This window comes from Cuculus canorus, chromosome 15 (assembly GCF_017976375.1).
Source record: "Cuculus canorus isolate bCucCan1 chromosome 15, bCucCan1.pri, whole genome shotgun sequence".
In the NCBI taxonomy this organism is placed as follows: Eukaryota; Metazoa; Chordata; class Aves; order Cuculiformes; family Cuculidae; genus Cuculus; species Cuculus canorus.
The window spans coordinates 17126255-17140956 of NC_071415.1; the positions used below are offsets into that span (position 1 = coordinate 17126255).

The following is a 14702-nucleotide window of genomic DNA, read 5'->3' on the forward strand; positions in this document are numbered from 1 at the left end:
AAGCTGATCACCCCTTGAGGAGTGGGGACTCTTAGCACCACTGATTTCTCTAGGAAAATTTATGAGGATAACTTTTCCCTTACTTTCTATTTATTGCTGGAGCAGAGCATGGGGGGCCGCTTCTCGGTTGCTTCTGCCTGTGTGTATGAGCCATGTTCCCGCTGCAAGCCAGAATCTTATAGGAAAAGATACTAAAAAAATCCCTTGAACGGTAAGTGAGGGTTTTTGCAAGGACTGTTTTAATATGCTTATATTATTCTGTGGTATTTGGCACGGATGTACATTTGATTTCCTTTTATTGAGATATAGCACACTTGGATATTCAGACCGACACTTTCATATCCAGTTCATAACTGGATGCTTCCATATCATGTGAAAACAAGCTGTTAGATTTGGGTCCTTCATTGAAAAGGAAAGCTTTGAGTTGGAAGTGTGGTATGCATTTAATCACTTTCAACCAAACAGACAAAGCTGTAATTTTGAAAATATGGTGTCAGTAGGTTCCTGGTACTTGGGGAATAGTCTGATGATAATTCACTTAAAGATTTTCAAGGCACTACTATCATACAGAGATCTAATTAGTTGAACCCCCCTCGTCCCTCCCACCCCCCAAATCACACAAAAAAAGATTTGCACAGAAAGACTCTTAGTGTAAAATTCATAGTGATGTTTAAGTATCCGCATCTGTTAAAACCTGTGATAGGTTAGGTGTCTTTGTGGGCGTTGGGTGACAGAACTTTTGTTTTAATTCGTCTTGGCAGTCCATAGGATTTTGTTGTTTCTAAGCAAATGGTATGTGTGTTTGTCATACTTATTTTCTGCGTTTTTCTTGCCATTTTTTTTGATCTGCGTTGTCTCAGCAGGCCTTTATTACGTGCAGTTTCTATGTATCATGATGACAACTTCCCGTTTTACTTCCAGTTCACCAATATCCATGCCAATTTCAACATTCTAAAGTTGCCCGGTATTTTAAAGTTGCTCAGCAAGTGCATATCCCTCGCCCAGTCAGCGCACTGTGGTTGTCATTGCTAAATAAGTATGTTCTATTTCTAAAGTGATCTTATATCCCTACTCATAGGCAGCTTGTAATTGTTTCATTTGTTTAAGCCATTCATTAAGTGCACCGTTAGCTGTCCTTCCGATAGAGCTTTCTTCGGAGCAGACTGCTGTGCTGTGCCCTGGCTGTGCGCATGCGGTGCCTCTTTCAGAGCAGGGGGAACCTCTGCACTTTTCCTGGGTTTTTTTCCCAAATGCCAGGCATGTGGAGCTTTGTGCCTGGTGATTGGATATGAAGCTTTGTACACTTCTTGTGCATCTGGACTTTTGCTCTTTACACCTTCTTGGGTTGAGTTTGTAGTATTTTTGGAGTCTTTGCTGGATCATGAAGACCTGCCCTCCCCCAGTTTTCTAGAATTCGTATGTCTGGCAAATTCATCCTTATGTAGTGCTTCAGCTCTGACTTTCTTGAGTTCATTTTCCTAGTAAGAATATTTTCTTAATTCTATTCCTGCTGCTACGTGTTGTTCAGAAACAGCCGAGATGCATCGAGGGTTTGTTTTACTCAGTATCTGAGTTCCAAGTCATCAACGTTGCATGACACAACAACGTCGAAGAACGTGTCTCTGACTTTATAACAATTCCAACTAGCATCTGCCAGAGCTGTCAAATACAAGGACTTTCTTTGGGAATTGTTGCTATTGTAAAATAGATTGCACGTTCATATTATATAGCTTCACTCTGAAAAATATTTACAAGTTAAGCTAATATAGCAAGAAAAGAGTTAATCAGGTTAAAACTAATTTTTAAATGCCTAATTTCAGTATTTTTTCCCTTTTCCTCATTTGGTTCCCTCTTTTTCTCAATGCTTATTCATCCATTAATTAAGTCATTTGCACTTGTGTTAAGTTCAGTGACAGTTTCCACATCACAATTTCTAGTAGGAAAGTGAATTGCAATTATTAATTTGTCTCATTTTTTTATGTTATAAAAAAAATTAATTTTCAGCAGTGGAGACAGTGCCCAGGTGCCTTCCAAAGTGGGAACGTAGGCTTGTAAAGAAGTAGGAAATGAAATATCATTTAATATCATTAAGTAACTTTCCAGCTGCAAGTCAAAGCAAGTAAGGTCTCAAACATTTGTCGTCAGAAGTATCTATCTTGTCTCCATTGAGGTAAACAAGCAAGTCTATTTCTTAGCTGTAAGGCTAAATGAAAAATGAGTACGTTCTTTGTCCTGTGCGATTTAAGCTCTTGAATGGTTTGAAGAATTCCTTTTTCAGATCTGAGCATTGGATACACATTAATACTTCGTAGCATACAATTTAGCTATTCACTCAGATTTATCTTGAAGCAGCTCAAATTCTCAGTAGTCTTTTGTTTAATACAGTGATGGAACACAGTTCTTTGTGCATCCAAAGTGATACTTTATACTTATAGCTTTAAGCAGTTAATAAGATGTGAGGCATTTTGCTGTGAAACTTTAATTTCAAGCAATATATTAGATATAATTGGCATTTCTGGAAACCATTTGGTTAATATTCTTTAAGGTGAAAAAAAAAATGTGTTAACTGGTAAACAAGGTACATTAGTACCTCTGAGGAGTTCTATTGTATCAGAAAATAGAGTGTAATTGGTTATTAGAAAGAAAGGAAATCAAAGCACACATTCTGATGCATCAAGAAGCAACAGAAAAAAAGAAGACATTAAAAAAAAATTTTAAATTGTACTACATCAAACTGCCACCATATGTTCCATGATGAGATACAACAAAGTAGATAATGCATCTGTTATGGATTCTGTCAAGTCATAGGACCCTTTGGATATGTCAATAAGTAACAATAACATCTGTTGTCAGCTGCTGTACTTAGTCAGCATGGGCAAGGTTCTCCTCTCGGCAGGACACAGGCAAGCTGTGATATTCTGCTTTAACTTGGTGACTGAAAATTTCTTTGACCAAATTACTTTATGTGGAACTCCTGCTGAGATGTAATTAATGGGATGTGGATGTGTAGGAACAGCAGAACACAGCTAGATTGGCAGTGCAGTGCACACTGAGAGTTCTGGCTTTGCTTTGCCTGTTTTTCGGGCAGATATGCTTTCCTCGACTGCCTTAATGCCCTCACTGTGTGTACAGCTTGCACTTTCAGAGGGGATAAGCAGCCTTTTCAGATATGCAGAGACACTAATGGTTGCCCACTATCTCATTTAAAGATGTAGAACACATAGAGTCTTGTTTTGTTGACAACAAGGATGCAGAAATATGTTAGGTCAGAACTTGTTAATTAACTCTGGATACAGAGAAAATGTCAAATACAATGCACCTTGCGAACCACCACCAATATAAGGTAAATTGAAAGAGGGCAATTTAAGATGCTGATGAAGTTCTTAACCAAACTGATTTTCAAAGCCTGCCTCAGTTGCAGTAGCAGTGGAAGTTCACACGAGTTGATCTGTTTATCCTCCCAGTTGCTGAATCGATCCTGTCCTGAGAACATCACAAGTTTCCTCCAGACTAGAGGAATACTGGATGCATTGTAGTAGTTTTGTGCCCTTTAAGTGCAGCTGGTACAGAGAAATGGGGATTTATAAATCAAAAATCTGACCTTTCATTCATGTTCACATGTTCAAGAAAGGGGTTTAATAGATATCTTAGAAATCTTGTGCCAGAACAAGAATTTCAAGTAATGAGATTTTCCTTTAATCTTCGTAAGGATTCATTACACAGATAATATATAATTAATTACATAGATAATGCATAATCTAATTAGTTAAGATAAACTCAAAACTCTCTAGTAGGAGGTGCTTAAGTTGGTAAATAATTTTCATATATTTAAGTAAATTTGTTTAATCACAATTGTTTGCTGCTGCAGGTGTCACTGTGCTGATGTAGTGCGAGTTTTAAGCATCCCCTCTGCAACCAGACTGATCTTGGTTGCTCAGAATAACTCAGTCTCCAAGGTTATCACGTTTTCTCTCTCCTATTAACTGGGAAAACAAAATACCAACTTTAAACAACAGTATCAAGTCTGTGGTGTCAAGAAGCTTGACAGTGTGCACAGTCCCATTTTGAGGAGCAGTTGAGTTCATCCCTGATTGCTGTGCTTTGCCAGTATAGGGAATTATCTTGCTTCTCTGTCCCATTCAATTAGGTTAGAAAACACATCGTCAAATACCACTCTTTGTTCTTGACACATGATCGAGAGTAAGTCAAAGCTGAGAATCCTCACCTCATGTTTGTCTTTGAAGATACACTGTTCTGATACCATGTAAAGAATGGACTCCTTCTTGAATTTCACATAAATACATTCTCATAGTACATACCTATAACTCTCTGTCATGTTGCTTGTTAGCTTATGAGGGAGTCACATCTAGACTTCTGCTGCCTTGGTGGTAAGAAGGGTGCTGAAGAGCTGAAACTGTCGCTGAAGCCCACAGAGATTGATGGGTTTGGTTGCTAAAAAGGAGGCACATAGAATATGGAAAATATTCTCTGACCCAACAATGTAATTCTATTTAAGAACTAGAAAATGTCCTGGATAATATATGCAGCCACCTCTGTCGTGAAGCCTCATGTGGTTTCACACCCAATTGTGTGTGACCACCTTTGGTTACCATAGCAATTTTGTCTTAATTAGAAACTCACCCTCTGCTCATAGCCTGTTTGTGCTAAAGCATGAAATTCTGCTACACACTTAGGCTCTTTATTTGTTTATACATTGACTGTAACTCATTGTGTCAAATTACTTCTTCATGCAGTAGTACTGTTTGTCTCAAAACATTGATTGGACTTTTAACATTCTTGAGTGTGCCCTTGACCCACTTTCTGTCTGTTTATAACGGGAAGGCAACAGCAAGAGAAAAGGCAGTGGTGTTGGATGTTAAAAAATGTAGTAATACGATCAGTAGGAGGGGGCAGCGCTCTTAGTGCTGCTCTGACGTGCTCATAGAAGAAAGACTCTATGCAACCTTTAGTCTACATTCAAGCTCAAGTTGGTTTTACAACAGTTTCAAAAGAAATGAGTCCCTACCCATATGAAAATATCTGATAATGTATGAAGTTGGCTATATTGGAGCCCATCATAGGGTGGACAAAAAGCACTGAGTGTTTTGGTGACAGATATAGGAGATTTATTGCTGATCTTATTTTCATAAGATGAAGGGGATGACAAGATATTACCTGTGATGTTGAAGTCAGTTCAAAAATTTGGGCATCAGAGCAGTGCTTGGGGCACAAGCTTGAAAGTGAAGTTTGTGATCCTAAGTGCTCAAAATTCTGTGGAGAACATCATAGACTCATAATTCTTGGAGTCCAGTCCAAGACTGTGGAATCACAGATCTCTATGGTTTCTGATGAAAGTGTAGAACCTCAAAGTACAAACATCACTTTCTAAGATAAAGCGAACTCCTCCCCAAATAGAATGCTACACACAGATAACTTCTTTTGAGGGAACAGGACAAGAATAGAACACAATTCAGAAATGTACTCAGTACCTTGATAAGGCCAATATAAGAGCTTGCTTAGCAGAATAGAATAGTAAAGTATAGGACAAAACAGAATGAATTCATGCGTTACAAAGTCCAGAGAGATTGGGTTTTAACTTTTGATCCACTTCTAGCAAATACTTATTTCCTTTAGTCCTGCAGTCTTTAATCTGAATTTCTTGGGCTATAAAAGGTCCAGGATTGCACTTCGAAAATGTATTTGATATAAGATATGAGAGGATTGAGAGAGAGAACGCGAAGCATTCAGCTTAAAATGAGATTACCCCATCTGTTCTTTCACAAAGATTTCTTTTGTATGTCATGACATATGTGAGCTCATCAGCAAAGTTCAAGGCCCCTGCAGTGTGGAGGAATTTTCACTTGCTCTATGCTGTGAAGCTCATATAAATGCTAATTTCATATCTTACTAATATATATTGTGCTGGATAGCAGAAGCAAGAGTAAACTTACCTTTTACCATATACTATGTCGTACCGTGTCTGCAGATTCTTGTTTAATATACATTTTTGGTTACTGCTCACAAATGCCACTGTTACAGATGAGCAGGACCAGACAAACAACAGCCAAAGAAATCCAAACCAATGTCAGCTTCATGGTCACTTAGATGTCAGCCAGGTGAGAGCTGAGCTCCCTCAACTTTCCTCTTACTTTTTTATTTAATATCTCTGCCAGATTAGACTTCTATCTGATACTGAAACTCTCATACTGGATTCAAAACTGAAATGCAAATGTTATTTCTTTTGAACGTGCCTGGCATAGACAGAAATGGCATTTTTATTTTAATCTGTCAGAAAACATTCCTTAAACAAGTAATAAATAGTTCTTCAGAAGCACAAGTAAATTGAGAATAAACATGGATCTGTAATCACGATTGTTCTTGAGCCAGCTGTACAGCTTATAAGCAAAAGAAAACCAACTTATTTTAAAATCTAATGTCATAGTGCAATTGATTAAGGTAAAGAGATTATCCAGCAGTGAAAAGCTTAACTGAGTACTAAGGAGAGCAGTCGGCTTGTATACACCTAAGTTTGCCAACATTCTCAGTATAAAACAAATGACTCGTTATATAGTATCTCTGTTGTGCCTGGATTCTGATTTTCTATGAGTCATCTCTTGATGCACTGAAATAGCATAAGATGAGTAAGAGAGTCAAATTATAGGGAAAAAAGTCTGCAAGCTGCATAAGGCCCAACACTGTTACAGAGAAGAATGATTATTCAACTTCTCTGCGCTCTTTGTTGGCTCTGATTTTCACATCAGATCCCTCATGCCATTCTTCTGCAGGGAGTTTTATGAAAACCTGATGAGTAATCAAGGTCAGTCTTGAGTCCACATAGACTGTAACAGTCTTTCTCCTGTCTGATTACCCTCCTTTACTGAATTTGCATTCATCTGTAACTGCAAAATTGTATCATATATAGCACCGTAAAGGCAGATAACCTGTATATGTATTAAAGGGGAGAAAAGCAGCTCTCTATTACCACCACAATAAGTTGGGACTGAATTTTGCATTATGAATTATCATTTTATTGTACATATTGCTAAACAGGAATGTAACGTTCCATTTACATGTAACCGAGCTGGAATGTTAGTGAATTTTAAGCATTTGAATAAGGAAAGAGGAGGGGGAAAGAGGAAGAGGGACCACATCTAATGTTTTTATTTTTTTTACATTGCCTTCAGTGTATAGCATCCTACAGTTGTCATATGGAAGCTTTTCACTCAGAGAAGTAAAAAAACTATGTAATACATTTGACTATACCTGTCACCAGGGACAGTTTGAAACATCCTTAAAAGTGACATTCAGAAAAAGACATAGCAACAGTGTCCCATAGAGAAGTGTCGAACATGAAAATCCTCTGGCTGTGCAAGGGCTGACCACATACGGATCCAGTTCTAAAACAGTATAAAGCCATACTATAGGGATATTTTCTTAAGGCTGAAGCTTCTCCTTGAGGCTCATTCTTTTTAAATTATTTAGAGTATAAGGATCATCAATAAAATATCAAATAACTTATCTGCCCAAGATGAGAACCAGTGCATAAATGACAATGCTAATGTTATAGTTTTATAGCATTTAGTTCAAGATAAGCTAGAATGAAAAGTAATTTTTTAAAATAACAGTTCATAATTTACCTGTGCTTTGATTTGTAAAATCTTTGTCCATCTGTGTTTTAACTGTTCATTGTTACATAACTGTTCCCTATGGACCATGAAAATCGGGTTCAGTCTGAGGTTAAATTCTACCTTGTCAAAGCAGGGATGTGACCCGATATGAACGACTCGTATGACTCCATTTGTTCTCCTGCTCTGTAAATCTTTTCACTCTGTTTACATGCATGTGTAGGCAGAGGAGAGCAGATGTAAGGGAAAGGTCAGTGATGCCGTGAAGTCTGCGAGGCTTTCCTTTTACTTCCATGAGGTTTAGGTGACTCCTTAGTGCAAACACATAAAAACATTCCTCGGTGAATATTAATGTTGTTTATTTTAAGCAAAGCGTAAACCAAAAAAGAAAGGAAAAGAATAGGTCAGGTAACACACACATACCCAATGACATCCAAATCCAGTGTTGACCCATTGTTAGTATAACATTCAACTTACAAGAAGGTGGTTCCCTCACATCTAGACATATCTTCTATGTCTCGTATCTGAAATAACACTGAAACTGGAAAACTCAAAAAGCTGTGACTGCACGTGTATGTATGTTGGTGCATTTATATATGCACGTGTATATACAAAACATCCATCCTTACCACTAATGCAAAATCGTGCATGTAAGAACGGAGAGTTTGTAAATTACATGTACTAGATGAAAGAAAATGAATGTTTTTGATTCTTTTTATATTTAGTGAGTTGAAAGTATGAAGTATTGTCCCGGGTTACGAGGGGAGTCAGTGATATAATCCAGTGTCCCTACATAGCCCAGTACAACACCAGGCAGAAGATCTGAATTTGATACCTAAAGCAGTATAGCTCAGGGACATCCTGTCACAGCTCTTTTGCTTCCAGGTCTAAGGATAACTAGAACATTTTCCCTCTGAATCAAATCTGCCATCAGTTCCCTCATGTAGAAATGGAAGGCATGAATTCTATTGACTCTGTTCTTCTCTTCTTCCTGAAGAAGTGAGTTAGATGATCCTTGAGGCCATGTGTTTGTATGTGTAATGGCTCTCACATGCCTTACCTGCCTTTGCTAAAACATAGGGGTGATAGAACTGTTTTGCAGTTTTCTAGAAATACCTTTGGTGGAGATGGATGGTGGGAGGCAAGTCTTTCTTTTTTAAGGGAATTCTTTATAACTGCTTGTGATTTTAAAAACACAAGTCTCTCTTCCGTGTATATTAGATTACAGTACAATTTGTTTTGAAAACTTCTAGTTACTGTTGGAATCACACTCTCTTTCTCTCCTTTGCTTCTATCATTACTCACAAAACATCATCCATATAAGAGGCATTTGCTTAAATAAAAAGCTTTTCCTTGACCAAAGGATTTCACACTGTAGAAAAGCATCTCATCCCACGTGGTTTAACGTGACCGTTAGCATCTAAGCTGGTAATAACATTATCTACTGAGAAATTTTGGCATCTGTTACTCATTCAGCATTGCACCTTTTGATTTACATTGATAATAATAATGACATCTGTGGAGTTCCCTGCACTGCAGTGGAGGATGCAGTAAATCTAAATTACAAAGTTTTGCCAGTGCACTACGGAACAGAGAAAAAAACCTGCTTCATTGTGTCTGTACATCTTTTGTTAGATTTTAGTAACGTAAATAGTGTTGGATTTGACATTATAACAAATGGTAATCCTTAAGTTACTGTGTTCTGTTAGCTATAAATGGGAGAAAGAGTGATTGTTTTCCCATTAAAAGTGGGTTAGCTGGGGCTGTAATGGAGTACACGGTATTTTAAGATCAATGCCACCACAGATTAACTTTACCATGTATTGAGAGACATTGACAAGGACTTCCAGTATTTGGATTCTCCAGGTGTGCCACATTCTGATGACAAGTACATGGGAAGTGCTTTCGGTGGGCTGAGCCTGCAGCTCCGCCCCCGTAGGCTGCCTTAGAGGGGAAAACAAAAGCCAGAGGAGCTTTGCTAAGGCATAGCCCAAGGTGACTGTTGGGCTGCTGTGACTCTTGCTCACCGAGTTCTCTTTGTCTGCTATTTATTGTCTTCCTTTTGCCTGTAGCTTAGAGCTTTACAAGGATTTTCAATTAAAGAAAGAAAGAAAGAAGAAAAAAAATGAAGGAAAAAAAAAAGCATGCAATTGATTATCTTTATTCAGGTGTCAAAAGGTTTCTCAGAGTCAAAACTTATTTTCATGTTTGCACATGTGCTTTAGACTTGTTTCTCTATGCCTGGCAAGCATAAGTGCTTATGGATTATATTGGAACTGGGTACTGTCTGATGCTTCTCTCTCTCTGGTGTCTGGTTTCTGCTTACCTTACTCATATTTTCCTCAATTTCAGACTTGCATTACACAGCTTGAAAAGCAAATTGGCCTGCTCACTGGCTGATAAGCAGCGCGTACTTGCTGTCTAGCACTTGGCAAGTCATCTCAAGGATACCTCTTCTGAAAGGAAAAAGAAAACGTTGTTATTATTGTTATTATATTCTGAATGAAAGGCTAATAAATGTTTGCGTGGTGCTGTCTTTTTGTGCGAGAGCAAGAAAACAAAAACATTCTTACAGATGGACTGTGAGTAGGAGAGATACTGTCATAGACTACATCTGGACATAAGTAGTTGGGAGATGCAGTTTTGGAGGGAAGAGGGAAAGGACATTGGATGAAGAAGTCATGGAACAGATGACATATAGCCCAAAGTTAATAAAGTAAGGTAATTAAAAACCCCACCTCTTCAAGAGAATCATTATGAACCTATCTGCCAGTTTTCCTTCTCTTATTCTCAAGGAAACTAGCAAATTTTCATGGATGGAGAGGAGTCTAGTTTTGACCTAATGCAATTTGAAGTACAATTGGGAGCAAGCTTGACCATTCCAGGAACATTTACTAGGAAATGGCAAGTGAGGAGTCTATGGACAGCCACAGTTGTTGCTCGTTGTGTTTGCAGACCAGAGATCTCGTAGTAGTCAGTTTGTAGAAGGATGGAAATAAAAGCAAAATCTAATCATCTACCCAAAGACTAAGGCAAGGCAAGGCAAGATGGCAGGTTTTGCAGCCTTGGCACTGTGAGGAAAACTTCCGCAAAGGACTGGAAATAGCAGGAGGAGACGCATTGCTGCCAGTTATGTTTCAGTTGCAACTTTAGTTATAAACTCAGAAAATGCCATACTCAAATGATTCAAAAGAGAGCTCTAGGAGGGCTCAGGACAAGAGGAGCGTGTTATAATTATGGCTGGTCTGCATAAAAATTGAGAAAAATGGAACTGTAGAATTCAATCGGTCTTTTGTCTTAAACCAAAAATTGCCTTGAGCAAAAACCTCAAATAAATAACTTCCACATTAGAGATCTTAAGGTATAATTTAGTGAAGTTAAAATTCATGTAATCCTATCATCTTTTATAAAATACTGGAGTCAATATTGTTTGAGAAAATAAAACATTAATCAATATTACACCTATGAAAATTAATACTGTTCCCACAAATAAGATCAACCAAAGGCAGCACGTACATCTTAATCAGGGAACACAAAAGCAAGAGCTCTGAGGGGAACCTGGAGTGGTTGTCTAGGAAACAACAACAGAAAAAACAGTCTCTGAATACTGCTGTTAAGAAGCACTCAAGGTTCACACAGGCAGTGCAGCTTAGCAAGGGGAATATTCTGAGAATTAAAATATCTTCTGAGAATTCCCAAATAACACCAAAATTCTGAAATGTTGTATAATTTAGAGAAAGAGGTGTGATTTGACAAGAAAAAAACCTGCAGCTTTGTAGATAGCTTGAGCCAGTCAGCACACCTTCCTTACAAATTTTGGGTTTTCTAGGAATGGCTGATTTTTCTCAAACCATCTTCACATCTGCAGATAAGTAAACAATGATGAGAATCTGACACAGAGATATTAATTTGAAGTGTTAAATCCATGCACAGTACTTGTAAGACAACATCAAGAGGCAGCATATAGTACTGTACTTTTCCCAGTTGTAACAGGCCGGTGCAATGAGGTACTGGCAAGACATGATTAAAATGTATATATTTGCTTGGGTTTTAATTTCAAGCACATCTTAAGCTTTCTGCAGATCAACCTGTAACATCAGACAGCTGCAGCACATCGTATCCTATCCTTTTATGTCCTTGGGTTTTGTTCCAGTCAATTATTGGTTTTACTTGTGAAAGGCAAATTGAAATTCCATGAATAAAAAAATGAATCTGTAAATGATCCTTCTGTTCTGGATATCTACAGTGTCCAGGAGTCAGCATTAAAGAACGAACTTTGTAAGTTGTCTGGTCAAACAAGAAAAAAGCATAGCGTTTGGTCCATCCCCTCCTCCCATCAATCTGCAGCAGGACGGTATTCTAGAAAGTTGAGAAAACGAAAGTATTATTGATTGCAACATTTTTGCTGTCCTTCTTTGACAGGTGTTTTGGATCAAGGATATCAGTACCTGAAAAGAGGCTTTTGACTGTAGCTATGAACCAGTTCCCTATGTCACATTACAGGCACAGTGAGTGGCCTTCTCTCTGAACAGCGGGCTGGTGTGTTATCTCCCCGGTGCAGGAGGAAAGGCCATTATGATAAGAGGCCATCAGTAACGCTAGTTTCCCTGACACATTTTCTGTCATCCTTTTGAATTTCACCTTCTCTTGGATGGCTGTCAGCCACCTCAGCCTCATGGACAGAGGTATTAAGCAGGGCTGAAATAGGAATAGGGCAGTATGGATCTCTGAACGCTGTTTAGAGAACACAGGGACAGTGTTTCCGAGTCCCTGTTCTCAGCCGCTGGGGATGGGCTCTGTGCTGCTCCTGCCTGGACACAGGTGGTGTTTGGCTGGTGGGCAATCAGCGTGTGCACAGGTGGGTGCTCTGCGCCAGCCCCGCTCCTCAGGGTCTGAGGGACCCTCATCTGCCCTTCAGCTGCTCTTTTCCCGCTTTAATCAAGGTTTCAGGTTTTGTTGATGAGCTCTCCTCTCTGCACAAAGCACCTGACACCTTCTTGGCAGCAGAGGCATTTTCTCCTCAGGAAGGTCACCTCAGCTCCCAGCCAGCACCGCTGGGTTTCTGTGGAAGCTTTTCTTTATTCATCAGTCCAAAGTCTTCCCATACTTTCTTCCTGTGGAGTGCCCTTCTCCAAATGGAGACTGCAGTGGTTTCTCTCCGCAGCAGTTCACCGTGACCGACACCAGTCCGGGCTGGAGCTGCCACGCTACAAAGCGCCCTGCGAGGAGCAGGCGGGCTCCGGAGAGGCACCGGCTGGGTAAGTACCTCTGGAAAAGATGGCTTAAAACTGGTTCTAAGGATCCCTCCTCAAAGGTGAGGGCGTGGGGGGTGCGTGCCCACATTCCCTCCTCCCTGGGCTGGGGGCAGCCTGGTGGAGCCCGGGTTTTTCTGGCGAGGGGCCCCGCCCGCCCCTGGTTTCTCTCCCACATGGGTGTCCCGGCTCCCGGGTGGGACCCGAGGGTGTCAGCCACCCTGTTTCCAGAGCCGTCCGTGGGTGTCTTGGGGGGCTCGGCCCTGCTCCAGGAGCCTCAGCCCGCCTTCCCCTGACCTCTTCAACATGACAGCTTTGGCTTTTCTAAGAGAAGAGCTTTTAGCCCTAACTCTTATGTTGCCCCAGGGTGCCCCCGCCATGGGATATAGAGCTATACCTGGGAAAACACATTTTGGGAAGCAGTGAACCGATTCTGATGCGTGAACGGCGTGTCGTGTCCTGCTGGGCAGGGTGGACAGCTGTTTGGCTTCAGAAAAAGGCACCAGATGGTTCCTGCCTGTTTGTTCTGTGGGACATGCCGGGAGGCTCCTCATTGCTCAATGCTTCAGACTGTTTCCCTTATGGTTGCCTTGTTTCTTTTGTTCTTCCTTTGCAAACTCAGTGTGGAAGGAACTCGTGAATTAATAGAGGAGGAGGTGTCAAAATGTAAATGATTTTTTTGCTAGTCTTTACTCTATTTGCAACACTTGTCGCTGAGGGAAGTAGTATAGTTACTCCTAAAAGAGAAATCCTGTGACTTTGAATGTCAGAATTAGTGAGGCAAAAGATGCCGGAGGAAACCTATGGTTTTCAGCTCAGGAACTTCTGTGAAGTTACCCATCGTACCCTTTGTTATGGCGAGGCCTCTGCTTTCACTGTTAGCGTTATTAGCTCATTTGCAAAGGGCGTACCTTTTTTCCTAAGAGTCCATAGCAAAATACTTGAATTAACTTTATAATTAGTTTTTGAGACTTATAGTCACTACTCATTTCTAAATATCTATTTGTACTATGGTTGGAAATGTTCAAAAAGCCTGGAAACCACCCAAACCTCTCAGCTCTTCAAAGTTAAGCTAGAAACCTTTGTCCTTTCTCTTTCTTTCCAGTCCTTGTTACAGACTGGGTGCTGTTTTGGTTTTCAGTGTTTGTTTCTCCCTTGGTAATTTACTTCAGCACTCACCTGCCAAATTAATCTAAACTGCAGTTTGCAACCATGTATCTGAAATTTTCAGGCCTCAGAAAGTACTTGATTTGTGATATGGGTCAGGATTTCATTCAGTTATCATTTTTGATACAAGTTTAGGTAACAGCCATCTATACCTTTCTGTTTTCACCTGCATATGGTTTCATTGAATTGTATAGTACCCTATCAGGCTCAGCTTTTGTCAGAACGGGAAAGGCAAACAGATTTGAATAACTTTCCTAGTATGACAGAGGGGACTGCTGGAGGAGTACAGTCTTTGTGTTTCAGTTGGACTAATATGATATGGATCGGCTCTACCAAATAAGTCCATTAACACTGTGAATAAACAGGAAGTCATTGGCAGAGTGTGGAAAATGATGTATGAAGACTATTTCCTAGTCCTTCAGTCTAACCACTAAACCCTGTTGTCATTAAGATCTCAAAAACAAAGTGTATTGTTATCTTTAGTGTATTTTTATTCAAGGTTTACGTCACGTATTGTAATGTAATATGGAAGATACTGACAAGGCACAGTTTCTTAAAGGAATGACAGTATACCATGTGAAGCCTGCTTTATTTACAGTGTCTGTGACTCAGTGGACTAATGACACTGTCACTTGCTGGAAGTTATAAGTGGAAAAGG

General features: G+C 39.7%; 1 protein-coding gene across 11 annotated transcripts in view; it reads left to right on the plus strand.

Annotated features, from left to right (window-relative positions):
• SNX29 (sorting nexin 29) overlaps positions 1-14702 on the plus strand; it is a 180823-nt gene that overhangs the window by 98694 nt on the left and 67427 nt on the right. The gene's annotated exons all lie outside the window — the stretch shown is intronic.